Genomic DNA, 17,710 nt, shown 5'->3' with positions numbered 1-17,710 from the left:
CGTGAAAGAAACAGTAAATGATGTTTAAATGATAAATGTCCATCACGCTTTTTGTAATGTTTCTTCTTTCAAGTCGCCAACCAAACTTGTTATTGGAATCTTTGAAGGTGTGGTAACATGAAAAGAACGCGCGCTTTCGTCGCTTCTTCCTTTAATAATAAGTAATTTTAAATAAACACACTGTTCGGAAAATAGCTATTGTGGCATTCTATGTCCCATTTGTGTGCCTTGTCTATCATCTAGTCGTTCCATCCTAAAAAAATTCGACTCTGTTTAATTTTCAAATTCCACAACCATGGGTTTGTAAATGTTGAAAAATTTCAGCATATGTTTCCGCCGACTGCGTATACAGTTCTACGTGATTGCGTAGTGTGTTTTATCTTCTGTGATTACGGTCGCACATCGGGACAGCACGTTTCGCTCCTTCTGTCAACATATATGTTGTTTGAAATCGCTAACGATGACATGTAAAATGTCAGTTCTTGATTTAAACAACCTTCCGTATGCCGAGATAACCATCCGCTCACATCATTTTCAATACCGGATGGAGCTATTCTGCATCCCCACGAGAAGTAGAGTCAAATATTTTTAAGGTGACCGCCTCATCATATGTATGTACACATCATAGAAATTGACCCATAATAGGACATTGTTTGTTTAAGAAATATTTTAATTAATTATTCATTTTCAGTCAAAACATAATCCCTTGTGCCCATCATGTTGATATCAGTAATGGAGATTGTCTCCGTACAACGACAGCTATGTTCCACCAAACCCCGTGACGGAACTCCCGCCTTGCCGCCTTGGGGTGGGCGGGGGTGAGGGGCGGGGGCCCGCATCGATACGCGCAGATTAAGGGCTCTTAAAAAATCATTGTCACCATGACAACCAGCGCGACCGACACGACCACTATCGGGCAGTTGATGGAATATTGGATGTGTCGACAACCTTTAGTATCGGTGTATTTTCTTTAAAAACACGAGTGTAATTGGAGAGTTCCCCCGGCAATAGCAAATGTATTTGTTTTGATGTGGAGACCGTAACGAAATTGTAAAACACACATGCTCTGTTAAAAGTGCTTTTTACTTAAGCATTTCTTGAGAACTGTAATAATTACACCTAAAGAAAGTATGAGTGTGTCTTGAAGGAAAAACCTAACTTGCAAGTGATGTATTTGAAGACTGTAAGGAAATGTAAATATAACGGACGAGCTGAGACGTATTTCATGGAACTCTGGGCAGATTATGGATTCATCGGGGACGATGACAAATAATATCTGTCATATTTCACAACTGCTATCTCCACCTTTATGATATTAAATGCAATGCAATTCGTCATTTTCCTATTAATCACGATATTGCCCCCTCCCCCCGTATGCACACACTATTTGCACCATGAGCGAGCAGTTGTATTTTGAGTTTGTCAGGAACTTTAAAGTCGTCTTTGGTCACTATCGTCGGCGTTCTAATTGTGAAACACAGATCGCCAGTTGAACTTAAAGTGATTTCTATAGCTCATTCATGTTCCCATATGTGTCTTGGTGTCAGTGCATCTATCTGTTTCTGGCCACCTTCCAAAATAATTTTGTATGACTGGCATTTGCATCAGAAATTCCAAACCACAGATCGAAAACGCGACGTGCGTGACTCGTTCGTGAAAACATGGCCGCGACCCGAATCGCTTCCGACCATCTTCCCCGCGTTTGTAAAAAAATCCTCTCTTCGCACGAACTAAGGACCAACATGTTCCTACCTGACCTCGTGAGTTAACGACCCGAGACACTTTCTCGATCAACCAAATTGCATTCAAAGGAGCCAAACGCGGGAGATCTCACGCCAAGGCCAGAGCGAAATTATAACCAGACGATACGGATAAACATCGTCTGTAAAATAGGACGAAAAATAAATACAACAAAACTAAGTTTTGTAGTATGTGTAAATCATTTTTCGTTGACATAAACAAAGGACACATTCCTTAAATGTTTAGACATTCCGGAGAAGGAAGCATGGTACAGTTTTATTTTACACCGTCATCCGCACGTTAGCAGTCAACTTCCGTTCATAACATGCCTCGTCGGAGGGAATGCTCGTCAAAACTTGAATGCCATCCGCCGGCAATCGCGCCGCGCAATTTCTTCCGATTTGAAATCGGTTTCTTTCGGTCTCGCCACTACTCAAATACTGATCTCTTTTTGTGAGACGTGCATTCAGCGATATGCCCGCTGGAGTTTTTAAATACGGAGAGCAATGACCCCGCTAAAAGCTGGCTTAACGGAGTTCACTTGAAACTCACTTCATATCTCTCATCTCCTTCGTTATTTTGCCATATTTCGAACAGAGAGAAAATAGCATCGTTATTATTAAGGTAGAAAACAAATATTCGGGCTCTCAAATTTTTACAACTCTTTTCTGATCTACCACTTTTGGGGGATTATTTTAAAGTTCTTTGAGTCGGAAAAATTTTACCGTGTTAAGTTTTCGAAAGTCAAAAGTTTTATTTATCTTCATAGAGTTACACAGGGAATGCGGCCATTTTGAATTTAAATCATCGGTGAATCTTGGGTGATTTGTTTCTGTAGTACCAAAATTTGCATGGTGACCCTGATTTTTACTCATGATTTTGAAAGAGAATGATTGAAAGAATCATTGAGGAAAGTTTGAGCAAAAGTTGAAGTCCTTCATTTTCGTGGCGCGAACAACCTTAAACCTATTCCAAGAACTACAAGGTGAATAAGTCAATAGATGCGCATGAGCGCGATATTCAACATAAACATCCGGGTTCTTTGTCCAAGCTGTCAGCGGTGACTGCTGTTGCCACACGGATGTATAACTTTCGAACCGTCCCTACGGATCTGTTCCAAAACAGGTCGCTCAATGTTCACTTTTGATTTCAATGATATTACATGTTCAATTTTAGAATAAGAACACAGTAAATTTGAAGTATTTTTGAAATTTTCATGATTTGCAATATATTTGCAATTATTCGTCAAATATATTTTCTTTCAAGGTAGTGTGTGCCTCGAAAGTGAAAGACTTAAAGGGACATAGTCGTCGAAACTGCGCCTGTGCGAGTTTCTTGTTTACAATCAATGTATTTCGTGCACGATATCAAGATGCACCTCATCATCATAGCTGCAACATTTAAATTATACGATGATAGATTATGACAGACATGTTTTAACTTTCATCAATCACCATCGTACCTTGGATACATTGTTGCCATGGGTCGTATGGGTCCCATACGACCTTTGAGCGCAGTTCCGATGAATATATCCCTTTAAACTTTATTACCCTGTCCTGTTAACATTTTAGGGAGAATGCGGTTACAGTAATCGCATACCTTTCATGTAGGTGGATTTCAGATGGCACTAGAAAAGCTAAAAGACTTCCGACAATCGATGTTCATTTTGCCATGTACAGAACAATGTCAGCAAAGAATTGATTTCTTGCAAATCATCGCCCACACCACTTCGTGACCTTCGCGTAAATGGCATTTTCCCCCCTTGTAGATGTATAACAAATCCTCACCCAGTCTGTATCGATCCGAAACGAACAGCTAACTCCGATACCATTTATGGTATCGTCTTACAAAAAAAAATTATCCACTTTTGCGAGTGGGTATGGCTTCCCTTAAAGATCGACTGCGCCTCGGGGACAGATATTTGGACTCTAAAATTTTTACAATGCGTTACGAATCTACCTCTTGTGGGAGATAATTTTGATGCTCTTGGAAGGAGTAAACTTTTCACAGTCTTTTGTAAAAATCAAAGAATCAATTTCTCCCCATAGAGTTAAAACAGGGATGGCTACCATTTCGAATTTCAAATATCGGAAACTGTTGTGTAATTTATTTCTCTAGTACCAACATTCACACTGTGACCACTGATTTTTATTTTTGATTTGGTGTGAATAGGTTTCGAAGTTAAGTAACGAAATATGGAGAAAAAAGTTTCAGTATTTCTATGTCGAGGTGTGTACATCCTTAACAACCCTGAAAAGTTAACAAGAATGTGAAAAATTCTTCTTTCTTTGAAATAAATGATGCGGTAAGTGCGACACGTAACTGCGTCCAGACAAAAAAAAGAGAAATGGCATTATAGCGTCAGAGAATGCGGAAGGACCAGGACAGGGTCTTCTTGTTGGCTTCACGTTACCAAGAAATTGACCGGTCACAGACTCCAAGACAAATACACATTCCATGGAAATTTGACGAGATCTCCAGGGTCCTGATGTTTTTGATGAACGATGAAAATTCCAGCTGAGCAGGAGCGAAGTCGCGACATTTTGTATTTCCAGGGGTGTTTATTTATATTTCCTGCCGAGATTGTTCTAACACCGTTTAATAACATCTTCACTCGCCGAGAGGTTTCCAAGGATTTCAGGGCGAATTTATCCATTTTTCAAACTTAAAGCCGTGCGCAACTTAAATCGCAAAGTGTCTCCTTTTCTGTTGAACTGGCAATAAAAAGGGCAGAGTCTACAAATGATTGATTTTTCCAATCCGTGATTCTTCCAGTTGCGATGTTATTACCAGGGCACGTGAATGACATTTGTCATTTTCTCTCATTCGTCAGTCTGTCTGTCTGTCTGTCTGTCTGTCTGTCTGTCTGTCTGTCTGTCTGCCCGTCAGCCTGCCTGTCTGTCATGAACTGGAGAGAATAAGACTTTTTCTCATACAACCTTTATCATTGTTAATAACAGGGAAATGCCGATATTTTTAACACTCGACATTTTACCTTATTTTTGTATTTTGTCGGTGTATAATAGGCATCTGTCCCAATAACGATATATTCCCTCCAATTGTGTCATTGCAAACCATAATACGTCGAAATACATTAAATATCCGTGTGTCCTTTCTATCCGTCTGTCTGTTTGTCTCTGTCTTCTGTCTGTCTGTCTGTCTGTCTATCTGTCCATCTTTTTCTATCTATATCCTCTTTGTCTGTCTCCGTCTGTCTCTATCTCTGTCTGTCTACCTGTCTCTGTCTCTGTCGCTCTGTCGCTCTCTGTCTCTGTCTGTCTGTCTGTCTCTGTCTCTGTATGTCTGTCTGTCTGTCTCTGTCTCTATCTCTCTGTGTCTCTGTCTGTCTGTCTGTCTGTCTGTCTGTCTGTCTCTCTCTCTCTCTCTCTCTCTCTCTCTCTCTCTCTCTCTCTCTCTCTCTCTCTCTCTCTCTCTCTCTCTCTCTCTCTCTCTCTCTATCTATCTATCTATCTCTCTCAGCCTTTCTCCTGACAGAATCTAGCGTATCTCGCAATCACCCCCGAAGAGATCATAAAGAATGTCAACGTTGACATTGATGAATCTCATAAATAGCGCAGTTAACGGTTTATGATGGTTTCATTTCAGTCGGTCCCTTCTAAAAGCACGCCGATGAAATGTAATATTAAAGACATAAAGATGTGAGATACCAGAGGCAAGCGCGATTCGTAAGTTCATAAAATGAGGCCTAATAATTGTAAGTGCCATATTCACATAAAATATCTGTCATGGTAAAAAATTCATATCTTAGTCTACAGGCTGGTTTCTATTAAAGACAACGCAATATATTGCTTTGATAATGAGAATTAATGGATTAAATGAAATTTTATAATGTACGATATACTTTATATTATTTTGTGGTTTATTGACATCTTTATTATAATGAAAATATCAACGTTTATGTCATTGTGAGCATAGCTAAAATTGTCCTTGATGGCACTGTTTGACGGAGATAGGGCTGAGCAACAGGCGGCCGTGAGTTTTGGCGCAGTTTTGGCAGTGCTGAAACGGGCAGCACCCACAGTAATTATTGAGAATTAAAACGGCGATAAAGGACAGTGCGACTGTAGGGTTACACAGAAAATATCAACTGAAGCAAGCACGCACAGCGATGTGATACTGAGTACATCCTCGGGCGATCCGTCATCTAAGTCAACATATTTCTGAGGTGAACGTATCTGTGACATTTACCGGGCAGCTGAGGCGAGCGACTCTTTACCGGCGATGTTGACAGCCTGGCATGTCAAGCCAGAACGCTGCGCAGAAAATAAATAGGAACTGCCGACAGAATGTGTCATCACACGGACTCACTGAAGAGAGGCGAGATGATTTTGTGGTGGAAATAATGTTGTGTACGACAGGTGATATCAATGGCGTGTATGATAGTGAAAGTCCCAGGGCAAAAATTTGTTATTGTGTTTTCCTGTCATATAACAAAAAAACGTCACCATGGTGATAGAAACCATGGTGACATGACGAATAAACCAGATGGCAGGGATAGTTGCTGCACTCTTTGTTCAGACAGGTCAACAAAGCTGATACGATGATCGGTGAAGAAGAATGTCATTTCAGAAATTTCACGCTTGGTGAAATCATCTTGGTAAATCATGCGGGCATTGACGAATCTATACTAAAATGTTGCAGAACATTCTCAGATGTCATCTGTGATCATAAAGTGAACAACAACATTCCACGGGTAAACGCAGGTTCAACCTGTTCACCCCCGAATCCCTATAAACAGGTCCACAATCACTATTGACAACAATAGGTTTGGGTCAAACCATGGTGGTGAAAGGGTTAAAGGGGCAAGGTTGCCGCTTATCGTTTGTTTCTCGAAGTGTTGCTGAAAGAATGGTCGAAGAAACACTTTCAACGCCACTAGCGCTCACAACCTGAAAAGAACACGAAAAGTGATGACGTATTTTCCGGTGACTGTAAAAAAGCAAATCCACTGCGCGTGACATTTTACTATCTATTTATGCAAATTTGTTCACGGATTTATTTAAAGTATGCAAATTCGACGGTGATCACTCATTATCCCTGAAAAATAATCACGTGCCTCGGATTCTGCAACGTATGAATATCAGGAATTGGCGCTGCAAAGGTTATCGTCTGCTCCGATGAACTGCAAATCTATTAGAGCAGAGTACATGGATGTTGTACCTGGCATTTGAAATATTATTGTCGACAATCGTGGCTGTTTTCATGACAATAATTCATTATGTTTTACTATAGAAAAACACCGGCTTCGCCCCTCTAAACCCGTGTCCAGTTGACCCACTGTAAGTTTACAGAACGATGACGTAACTTTTGTAGCTCTTTCTCGTGCTTTCATTATTTTTCAACTTGAAAATGTTATTGTTTTAGAAACAAAGGTAACGACATTTCTTTCTGCTCCTCTGAAATGTACGTTACTGAATATTGGCCTCGCCAACACAATGCATCGTACTGTTGTTGTTGTTGTTGTGTTGTTGTTGTTGTCGTCGTCGTCATCGTCGTCGTCGTCGACAAAAGAAATTCTAGTACGGACCTAAATTTATTCGTGACAAAAATTACAGAGTTGGCGCAGACTACTTGAATATCTTGCACATCAACATGAATTTGAGAGTGGAGCGAGAATAGTGCAATTTACAAATTGAAGACAAATAATTGAAAAAAAAAACAAAAAAAAACGCTACGGCTTTTGGAACATTAACGATGTAACATAAAGAGATCCCATCGCAATCAACTGTAATAACACCAACAAAGTTGCTCTTGCCTGATTAACTTAAAAATGCAGGCATCGCATATAAAACACATCCCTGTAAAAAGCCAAGGTAATAGAGACAAACACATTGATTAAACGCAAAGAATGTGGCATTTCGACGTAACTTACTTTGTTGAAAACTGTTAAAATTTGATTTTCACAATCAGTAGACTAGCTGATGTAGATCGATTAAAGAAACGACAAGAGTAATGTACACTTTTTAACTAAGCAAACATATTTTGAAAATTTGTTCCATTTCACGTTAGCAATTTTCCTCATCACAAAGGTAATACAAAACATAATCATTATGATGTTGTCAGAGTGAAATTAAAAACAAACATGATTAGTTTTGTAGAATTTTTTTGAAATGTAATTACATTCGGACAGAATTCGATAAAGCTGAATGTATTTTTTCCAAAGTGTGTTTTAATTTACTGTTACAGTCCATTGCTTTGTGTGATGACTTTTCATTTAGTATTTGAGTGATTGAATTGACACGTGTCAAGGGCAATCAGACGTTATGTAGTTCAAGGACACTTCGAACTCTTAAGGTAGTATGTGCCTTAAAAGTGGCAGGCTTATAACTGTGTCATCAAACTTTCCTCAATGAAACTTTCAACCATTCTGGCATCAAATCAAGAAGTAAAAATCAGGGGCCTTTATGCAAAGTTTAGCACCAGAGAATCATATTACCTAACGTTTACCGATATTTGAAATTCAAAATGGCCGCCATCCCTATGTTACTCTATGGGGGAAAACAAATTTTTCGATTTCAAAAAACTCAGACTGTAAAAATATTTCCCACGCCAAGAGCTTTGGAATGAGCCCGGACGAGTGGTACATCAGAAAAGTATTGGACATTTTTGACGGTCGCAATATTTGCAATATTATATCTTAAACCTTTACCAATGTTCTAAGATTGACAACTGTTTTAAGCCTAGGCAGGCTAATTTTAAAATATTTTGGTAAGATTTGAAAAGTCACTTATTCCTGAAAAAAGTTAAATCAAAAGTGGTTCTTTTGATTTTACGCATCAGCAAAGTCGACGTGTTTGCATCTCTCATAAAACAATTGTCTTAAATTTATCAAGAGAGCACTTTTCCCCAACGATATCCTAATGTGCGTGCCAATTTGAGAGTACACGAGACTACCCAGCATCCTTTTCGGCTGCCTGCGCATGGCGCGGAAACGCAGAAGATAGGTGCTAGAATTGCTAAATTTTATAGCAGATGATGTTATCGACATTCGGTCGCTCTCGATATCACATCTTTGGGTATATATTTTCCATTCAGAGTTGGTCTTTTTATTCGAGAACGGTAGATTGCTTTCTCATATAACTCAATTATGCCTCAAGTGGGCGATTAAGCTCCGTGCTCTTACTCGAACAAACACATCTCCAGACATAAAAATAAATTGGGCGTCCAGTTTGTGTGTCTCTCTGACAGTTGAAACACTGTTCAATGCGTATATTATTTATTTAGGCTTCCCTGATTTCACATGTGACTCGGAGGTCACGTGATTATTGACGGTCCCGTGCGGAAGCTCGTCAGCGTAAACGCACCGAAAACATTTAAAATTTGTGTTCACCGTCTGCACCGAATACCGCGGTATCAGTTAGAATGTGTTTCGGGGACAGATAAACGGACCTCCAAATATTTACAATACTTTCCCGGTCCACTGCTTGTGTGCGCTCACCTTTAAGCCCGCTGAATAAATTAAGTTTTCACTCCCTTATTTTCATACATGTCCTTCCATTTGATATTCTTCATAGCCTAACACAGAGTATGTCGGCCATTTTGAATTTTAAATATCTGTAAATATTAGGAAGTTTGGATTTTGCCAGATAGCAACGTTAACCTTGATATTTTAAAGGGAAACAGTCGTCGGAACTGCGCCTGTGCGAGTTTTTTTGTTTATAAACAATGTATTTTGTGCACGATATCTCGATGCACCTCATCATCATAGCTGCAACATTTCAATTATACGACGATTGATTATGACAGACATGTTATAACTTTCACCATCGTACGTTGGATGCAGTGTTTGCATTGGTCGTATGGGTCCCATGCGACCTTTGAGCGCAGTTCCGACGACTGTGTCCCTTTAATTCTGATAATGAAGACAATTGCTTAAAATTTGGTAAAATTCGAGGTAAAATTTGAAACCTACAACACTTCCAACAACATAGCAGTCTACTACATTGTAAAAGTTAATTCAATGTTTTAAAATATTTAAGGTCGTACAGTTCTATGGCTATTCGTCAACAATCGGGCTTTGAGGAAACGAACTTTCTTTTAAAGCATTTGAAGATCGATTTCAGACTGCCGAACTTGAGGCAAGTTTACATTACTACACCCGAAATACATATATCTTCTTTGATGGAATGACGCACGCGCATCCAACGATCATTCGACGGTTTAGCGTTTTTCATGATTTGGGCTTTACTAGTAGCGATGTTGCAACTGATACAGAAAAAAAAAACGTGACGAGATTGCGTAAAGCCAAAGAAAGCATCGCTTTCTTATGATCATTTGCCACTAATAAGTATTCACGTAATAACTGCAGACCTTTAGTCAGGCTCTATTCATGCTTTAAGTTGGCGCTTGTAAGCATATAATTTGCTAGCCCCTGCCTCGGGTAAAGAAACCATAAACTTTCAAACCCATTGAAGTAAATTTACTCGGAATTCAGCGAGGACGGTTAATATTGATTCTGCCCGACGCAGTCCTAATCGATAGCTGCGTTGTGAGTCATTACCCCGCAATTGGCCAAATTGGAGCTCCGTGTGAATGCCTGGCGTTGTCAATCAACGTCCAACAAATATGACGAACCGACGGGAAATTAATCCGCTAGACTATGCTTTTATCAAAATCACCGCCGTGAGCTTTACCCGAATTCGATAGCGAGGAAATTCTCATCAATATTTAACGACGTACCGTGAACATAAATACGATCTCTTTTCATCGTAAAAACTGCCAAAACACTTCCCTCCGAGGCGCTAAATTCGATAAGAAAATTACAATTAAAATGTCTACAAAGTTTTGACGACACGATATCGACAGCCCATGGCAATATGTTCATATAATATGAATGCACAATAGTAGTGAACGACTAATAATGCCAATGCGCCCATAGCAATCGTCGTTCGTAAATTTGTGAAATTTTTAAAACAAATTTGAATCCGTAACGTTCAATTCAGAGGTAGTTTATCGCCAATGCTGAAGACATTAGATTCATAAAACTGGTGACGCAATCCTGACTTCGGAAAGGGCGTTATCCATTGTAACTTTTGTTGCGAGCGACCCGCTTCATTTACAGAGGTCAAAGGTCATCGTAAGTGGGGAAATCAGTTCTCGCGCTTTCACTGGTTCATATTGCCGTCGTAGCTACCCTTTTGCGTGTCAGTCTCGGAACTGATCAACTGTAGGAAATTCGCCGTGATTTGCTACGTTTGAATCAGAACGAGGCTAACTTTTTACTTACTGATCTGTGCGCAGGCTGAACTACGCACACCAATCTCTGTGTATTTTCTCGGTAACTGCTTTGACAAATGGCCGACAAATATGCAATAAGCACGCACTCTTACAAAGTTCATCGCTCGTAAAATACAGGTTTAGGCAGTTGAGGTCAACTTCGCGAGAAAGTGGGCGTAAAAATGTGTTTTCTGGCGCGGCTGCATTATGTTAGAGTGTTTCGTCTGGCAGTTGTGAACGAAATTCATAGTCGTGTTTACAAGAAAAATGTTAAAATATAGTGAAAAGGTCAATGCTAAACGCCTATCGTAGCAAAACAGAGAATGCAAACTGAATGCGTGTGGTACTAGATAGTATTACTGCTCGAAGAAGTCAACCACCTTACGCTTCTGAGGTACTTACCATGTTAATTATTCTGAAAGCGGCGTAGTGTTATTGTTACAACTTTTTTCTGTATTAATTTGGCGCCAACAGTCAATATTGTGACTCTGAAATTATGGGCAGATCGCGCCACGATAGTTTCTGATACTTAGTTGACGCATACCGTAGATCTTTTCATTATCATCACTTAATACTTTTCTAGGGGGTCCAAAAAAGGCTTCACCCTTTACATGCTTTTACTGCTTAAAATCCATACTCCCTAGATCAGGTTACAAAAGTGCCATTGATGGATTTCGATCTTCGGAACTTAAATTCACTTGGCCATCGAAATGATATACAACTTCTTCAAAATGCGTTCTTAGCTTTGTATCAATTTTAACAGATCCGTTTGTGGTACAAGATCAAATTTAGATAGTCGGTATTGGTAGACCGTCGGCAGTGTTTGAATATAATGATGAGAGCATGTCACAAAGCGACAATTATTTTAGATGATTGCACTACGAGGGACTGCCCATTAGTATCATGCTTGTCGAATTTGCTGAATACTAATATATTTGTGTCTACGAGAAAATTTACTTGTCTCGTCACAGTATTGCGCATGCGCTTTCGTGAATTTGTTCCGCACAAAGTCCCCGGCCCAGATCGCTAAGTTGTTGACTGTCAGAAGTTGTTCTGAAAGAACTATCTGGAAAAGAAATACATTTGAATCGGTGAACCCAAAGAACTCATGACCTCTGGGGTTGTAGACTGCGTGGTTGGACTGTGGCTACGAGAAAGCAAAAACAGGTGGCATACCTGCTAACACGCTAAGCAGGGGAAATAAAATCTCCGTCGGTCGTGTGGGATTGCGCCAATAATTGAAGGGCCACTCCGCAGCTTGCGACCGCCTCTTGATGTTCGGGACAGCGAAGAGGGATGTCCGGCAGCCGTTTGGAATTTTGGAAATTTGAGTCCACTTTCTTACGGATAAATGGGTCTTTATCCTGAAGATGGGCACCTAATCACACGGAAAGCATCGGGATAATTTCAGATCGCGTTCCGGAAGGCTTTGCTAATCGCGTAACTCGAGCAAGAACAGTAATATCGTGCCCGAGAAAGCGCCGGCGCCGCTTACAGCTGCGTGTCAACGTACAGCTGCGCTATCTTAAATAAGGCGCGTCTCCTTGGTAACACGGGACTACTGTCGCCGAGCTTGCGAAGTTTCATCTCGAACTGTATACGGAATAAATTACTTCTTAACTCAGAAGACCCTTTCTGTCATCCCATTTTACTTGAATCTTAGATTTTAAAATCTTATATCGTTTACAATCTTTTAGAGTATTGAATCGATACAGACAAATATATGAAAGGCCGTTTCTGCTAACTGTTACACATAATAGCTTACTTTACTCAAATATTGAATTCCTTATAATACTTAACGCTCGTTTGGTTTGTTCCGCTGCAGGCTGTATTTTCGCGATTGTATGTAAATCGTTCAACGCTGTGCAGCTGTTAACACATCTCTTTGTTAGCCTCGAATGTGCCGCCAGCTTACTTATAAATGCTTCGTGTGATCCTGCCTTCAGGTTAACACCGGGGAGTTCTACGGCTTCCACGTGGCAGGGCATTAAAAGAAGCTGCATCTGTATTGGTGCCACACATCGAGGCAGCCTTGTCCCGGCGATGACCTGTTAACCTCCGAGTGCTGCCTGTGAGATTGCCAAGTGAACTTTTCGGGTCATTGGGTCACGGTAAGTAGGTCAAACTCTAACGTCACCCGAGATGTTCGATTGCGAGCACGTGCTGAGTGATTGTGGATGAATATACTTCCACGAGATTTAACTTGTAGAAACCAATGTATGAACGTACATAACGTACATACCTACCAATTACATAATTCAACTTACATGCATAAATAACCCCATGTAGATAGATAGATAGATAGATAGATAGATAGATAGATAGATAGATAGATAGATAGATAGATAGATAGATAGATAGATAGATAGATAGACAGACAGACAGACAGACAGACAGACAGACAGATAGATAGATAGATAGATAGATAGATAGATAGATAGATAGATAGATAGATAGATAGATAGATTTATTGATGGATAGATGGATAAATACGTACATACATACATACATACATACATACATACATACATACATACATACATACATACATACATACATACATACATACATAAATACATACAGACAGACAGACAGACAGACAGACAGGCAGGCAGGCAGGCAGGCAGACAGACAGACACACAGACAGACAGACATCTACTGACAGAATTCTTAAACCCGATGGTTGCGCAAGATTACTATTGTTCGATACTCTGCATAACATTTGTATGTGTGGTAAAATCTTTTGCGAACTGAGCTTTGTGTAACTGTTCTGTTCCCGCCTAAACAATAAATGTAGTGTGCGTGCGAAGCGGCAACGTTGGTCGCCAAACGCAGCGAACTCCCGTACGAACTCCAGAAATACTGCACGGGCAACTTCATTGAAAGCAGCGTACAAATCGACGTTAAACTAGTTAAATTACCCACTTTTCTCAAATCGCCGTTTAGTTTGCTGTGCATCGTTGCAAAATATGGACCTCCTGACATTTTTACTCAGCGGAAATACTCCCAGAATCGCCCCTAGATGACATTCCGTACACCACCAGGTCGTTTTGCGAAAGCGACAAAATCACCAACCGTGTAAACTCGAATTGTGACGTCACTCTACACGGATGGGCGGACAGGCAGTAATTCGTGTTGATTTCTGCTTTATATGTGATGGCTGTTGTGTTCAGTAATAGATGATGCATGTCGCCTGTGCGCTGTAAATTGTACGTGAGATGAACTTTCAAAAAGGAAGTAAGATACGCGAAACGAGACCGTTCTGTCATTAGTTTTGTCTGCAAGCAGCGCTCCATTCTCTCATAAAATGCACTTTTCCTTTCTCTGTCCACCTATCTCGCTTCCAATTTAATTTCTTTTAGAATGCGAGACAAGATTACAATTCATGAATAAAACACACGTTGCCTTAGTCTCCCATGAAACCCTACCGAATGTGACGTTTAGTTGTATTTCTTCTACTTCTGACGGTAACAAATGCGATACCACACTGCTAGAAACTTTACGCATCACGTGATTATTTCCAACAGCTTGCAACCTTCTTATGACGTGCAAGATTTTTACCACAATGATACGTTGTCTGATATAAACAACGACACTAGTATATTTGCATACAATTAATGAAATTAACGCATAACAGAGCGACTCAATTTGCCTATTGGAGGGACATTTTTTCAATAATTAATTGAAAACTAATGAATATTTATTAGTCAAAGTGTCGTTCCTTCGATGCTCATTGGCTCATATTTTACAGGGTAATTTCTATCTCCCTCGACAACCGATAACCTAACATCTTTTGCGCTGAACAAAAACACAAGTGCTCACTGCCTTTTTTGGGTTGATGTTGAAGTTGTTGAAGTTGTTATCCGATTGGGTGGCTGAATCTTACCGTTATAATTGAATAACACAAACAGACTCCCTAAGTTGATGTGAATAGTGATAATTTACCAATCCGCACATGAGTAGGCTTTGTTTACTAGATGTGAATCTCTAGGTACATGTGTGTTTTTGCCATGTAATTCCGACTGACTCGCAGCGTGTTTGCAAGGTTATATCTGATTGGTCGATTGTCACTATTCACAGCAACTTAGGGAGTTTATTTGTATTATTTAATTGTAACGGTAAGATTCTGCCAACCAATTGGATAACAGCTTCGAAATCGCTGCAAGTCGGCCATGTAATTGTCACTGCAGCTCATCATAATATGTTTATTGATCGATCGATTAATTGATTGATGGATCAATTGTTTTGGTGCTCATTAACTGATACTTGGGAAACAAATTATCCCTACATACCGACACGTGAAATTCAAAATGGCGTTCAATTTAAGTCTATGGGAGAAACCAAATTTTCGATTGTCATTAATATTAGCTGGTGAAAACTTTATCTAATCCAGCCCATTCGCTAAAGTGAACGCTAATAAGTGGTGGACTGAAAAAATAAGTATTGTAAAAGTTTGAGAATCTGAATATCTGTCCCAGACTGGAGCGGAATTTACATTCAGTTCTCAAACACTCATAAGTATTCAAATACATACAATTCCATCCCAAATTACATATTTCCGAATCATTGTAGATCGAAGTACATATCGTTAACGGCCGACACATTCTATGTGTTTGGAAGTTAATGGTCGTTCATAGGCTCTCATATCGAAAATCCAATCCGCTAGATATTTCTGAACATCAAGGTCGTGCTAAACGAGAACGTAACTTTGATGGTCAAAGATCAGAAAAAAATACGGATATTTAAGAACTAGAATTAAATTACTATAAGACCCATGCGTTCTTCTGGTTGAAATAGGCTGACCTTCGACAAATTCACTCATCGTATACGAGCTAAAAATTCTTAATTCACAGCGTAAGTCTCGTAAACGTATCAGATTTATCGCACGTAGGTTGGGAGAGGCGCCAAACATATTACGTTGAACTAGATTTTGTATTTTCAAAGGGATCGCGGGACTTATCTAACTGAACTCGTTCAAATAAAATGCATCGCGTTGAGTTTACCCAATACCTTGATGAATTTAATATTGCTTGATCTGATATGAGATGACATCGTGAACTCAACTGATTCATCGCAATTCGGATTAATCTGCAAATGCATGATATTAATATGCCCATTGCGCCCCGGTCAGGGCCTGCCTCATTGTTGGTTTTTGTTGCATAAATTGCTGTATCTTGTTGGGAGTTCTGCTTTAACAAGCTCCGATGATACGATCATCAGTGATCGCTGATTGCTGGATTCACGGAAACGAGCCGGTTGGCGAGCCACTGACCTCTTTCTCAATGCAAATGGCATTCAAGGGTATACATGAGCGCGATTCCCGGTAACAGCTCTGATTGGTAACTTGTCCTCTCTTACTTAAGAGATTTCCCCCCTCAGCTTAAAACCCGCGTAACGCCAGCCTTGGCCTTGATCCGCCGTCCACGCTTTCAAAGTAAGCAAATCTGGTCACTGTAGGCGTTGCCAGGTTGACACTACGAAGTGCAGAAAGGTCAGCGATTGTGTTTCTATGGCTTCGCAAGATTAGATTAATTGACCGTATATATCTTCATCACCGCATCACTATGGTAACAAACCAGCGTTCGCCATTGTACTTGATGAAATTGTTTGATGGTTTGTGTATACCGGCACTGTGGAAGCTGATTGCGTAGATCGCTTTCATAACATTTTTCTTTCTAAGTGAAATTGCATGTAGTCATATTAGACATATTAATTAATGCGGCGTGCCAATAGTCTCCTGTTTGTCTCCCTCTCTCTCTCTCTCTCTCTCTCTCTCTCTCTCTCTCTCTCTCTCTCAATCGAAGGTTGAGACAGGCTAAGGGCACATTGGGTAGGGAGACAGCCTACAATTCTCTCTCTCTCTCTCTCTCTCTCTCTCTCTCTCTCTCTCTCTCTCTCTCTCTCTCTCTCTCTCTCTCTCTCTCTCTCTCAATCGAAGTTTGAGATAGGCTGAGGGCACAGGGACTGGGACACAGAGGGAAAGGTTGGGAATTGTTACCCAGGATATGTATCCCTAGTTTTGTCAATATAGATACTTAGAATGGAGTGTTTGCTCTCACACACTGCGAACAATTCAATATTCGTTTCCCCTGAAGCTTGACAGCGCTTTCAGCCAGCAGTCTACGTGCGTGATGTGTCAGCCTGCAGTCACCGAAATATCATTCAGAGTCCCTCGAGTATGCCACTGTCTCAACATCGACTACAAAGTGGTCTCACAGAAGTGTAGTCGAGCCTTGAGCAAAGCTCAAATTTGTGTCAGCCTGCGTTCAAACTGCTTTGTTGATAACATAGCCTCGGGGTCGTTATCTGGGGAGTTTTAACAACGGAACAAGTTTTTCTGTTATAATTAACTCCGTGAACTTCTGGGACTTAATCTTGGTGACCCTAGTCGGTATAAGTTAAATTTCTGTGCGTGGATGTCATCTTGCATGCAGCGAGGTTATCGAAGATGCGAAGATGAGATCACACGGAGGAGCTGAAACGTGCCATTCTGCGTGTTTCTGCTTTAGCCCCTTATCTCATTGTGTCGATGGTTATTTTCGTTCTACGGTGTAGTTTTAATGTAGATCTCATCATGTTTCATGTCAAAGGAAAGGTTGGTACCACTATCTCTATAACAAGCGTTGTCGCCTTGAGCAGTAGCAGCAGAAGACATCGCGATCAAAATCTTCGTCGTCATCATCATCATCATCATCATCATCATCATCATCAACAACATCATCATCGTCATTAT

The 17,710-nt window shown here is 40.2% G+C and overlaps 1 protein-coding gene across 3 annotated transcripts in view; it reads left to right on the top strand.

The window, feature by feature from the left end:
• The window catches only part of LOC139123660 (growth hormone secretagogue receptor type 1-like), a 191,353-nt gene that overhangs the window by 92,398 nt on the left and 81,245 nt on the right, over positions 1-17,710 (top strand). For all 3 annotated transcript variants that reach the window (XM_070689832.1, XM_070689833.1, XM_070689834.1), the window contains one exon: positions 12,924-13,088. The gene's annotated coding sequence lies outside the window, so the exon portion shown is untranslated. The remainder of the gene's footprint in view (positions 1-12,923; positions 13,089-17,710) is intronic.

Source organism: Ptychodera flava (assembly GCF_041260155.1).
Source record: "Ptychodera flava strain L36383 chromosome 23 unlocalized genomic scaffold, AS_Pfla_20210202 Scaffold_23__1_contigs__length_28996876_pilon, whole genome shotgun sequence".
In the NCBI taxonomy this organism is placed as follows: Eukaryota; Metazoa; Hemichordata; class Enteropneusta; family Ptychoderidae; genus Ptychodera; species Ptychodera flava.
This window is presented reverse-complemented; position numbering and strand designations above follow the sequence as displayed.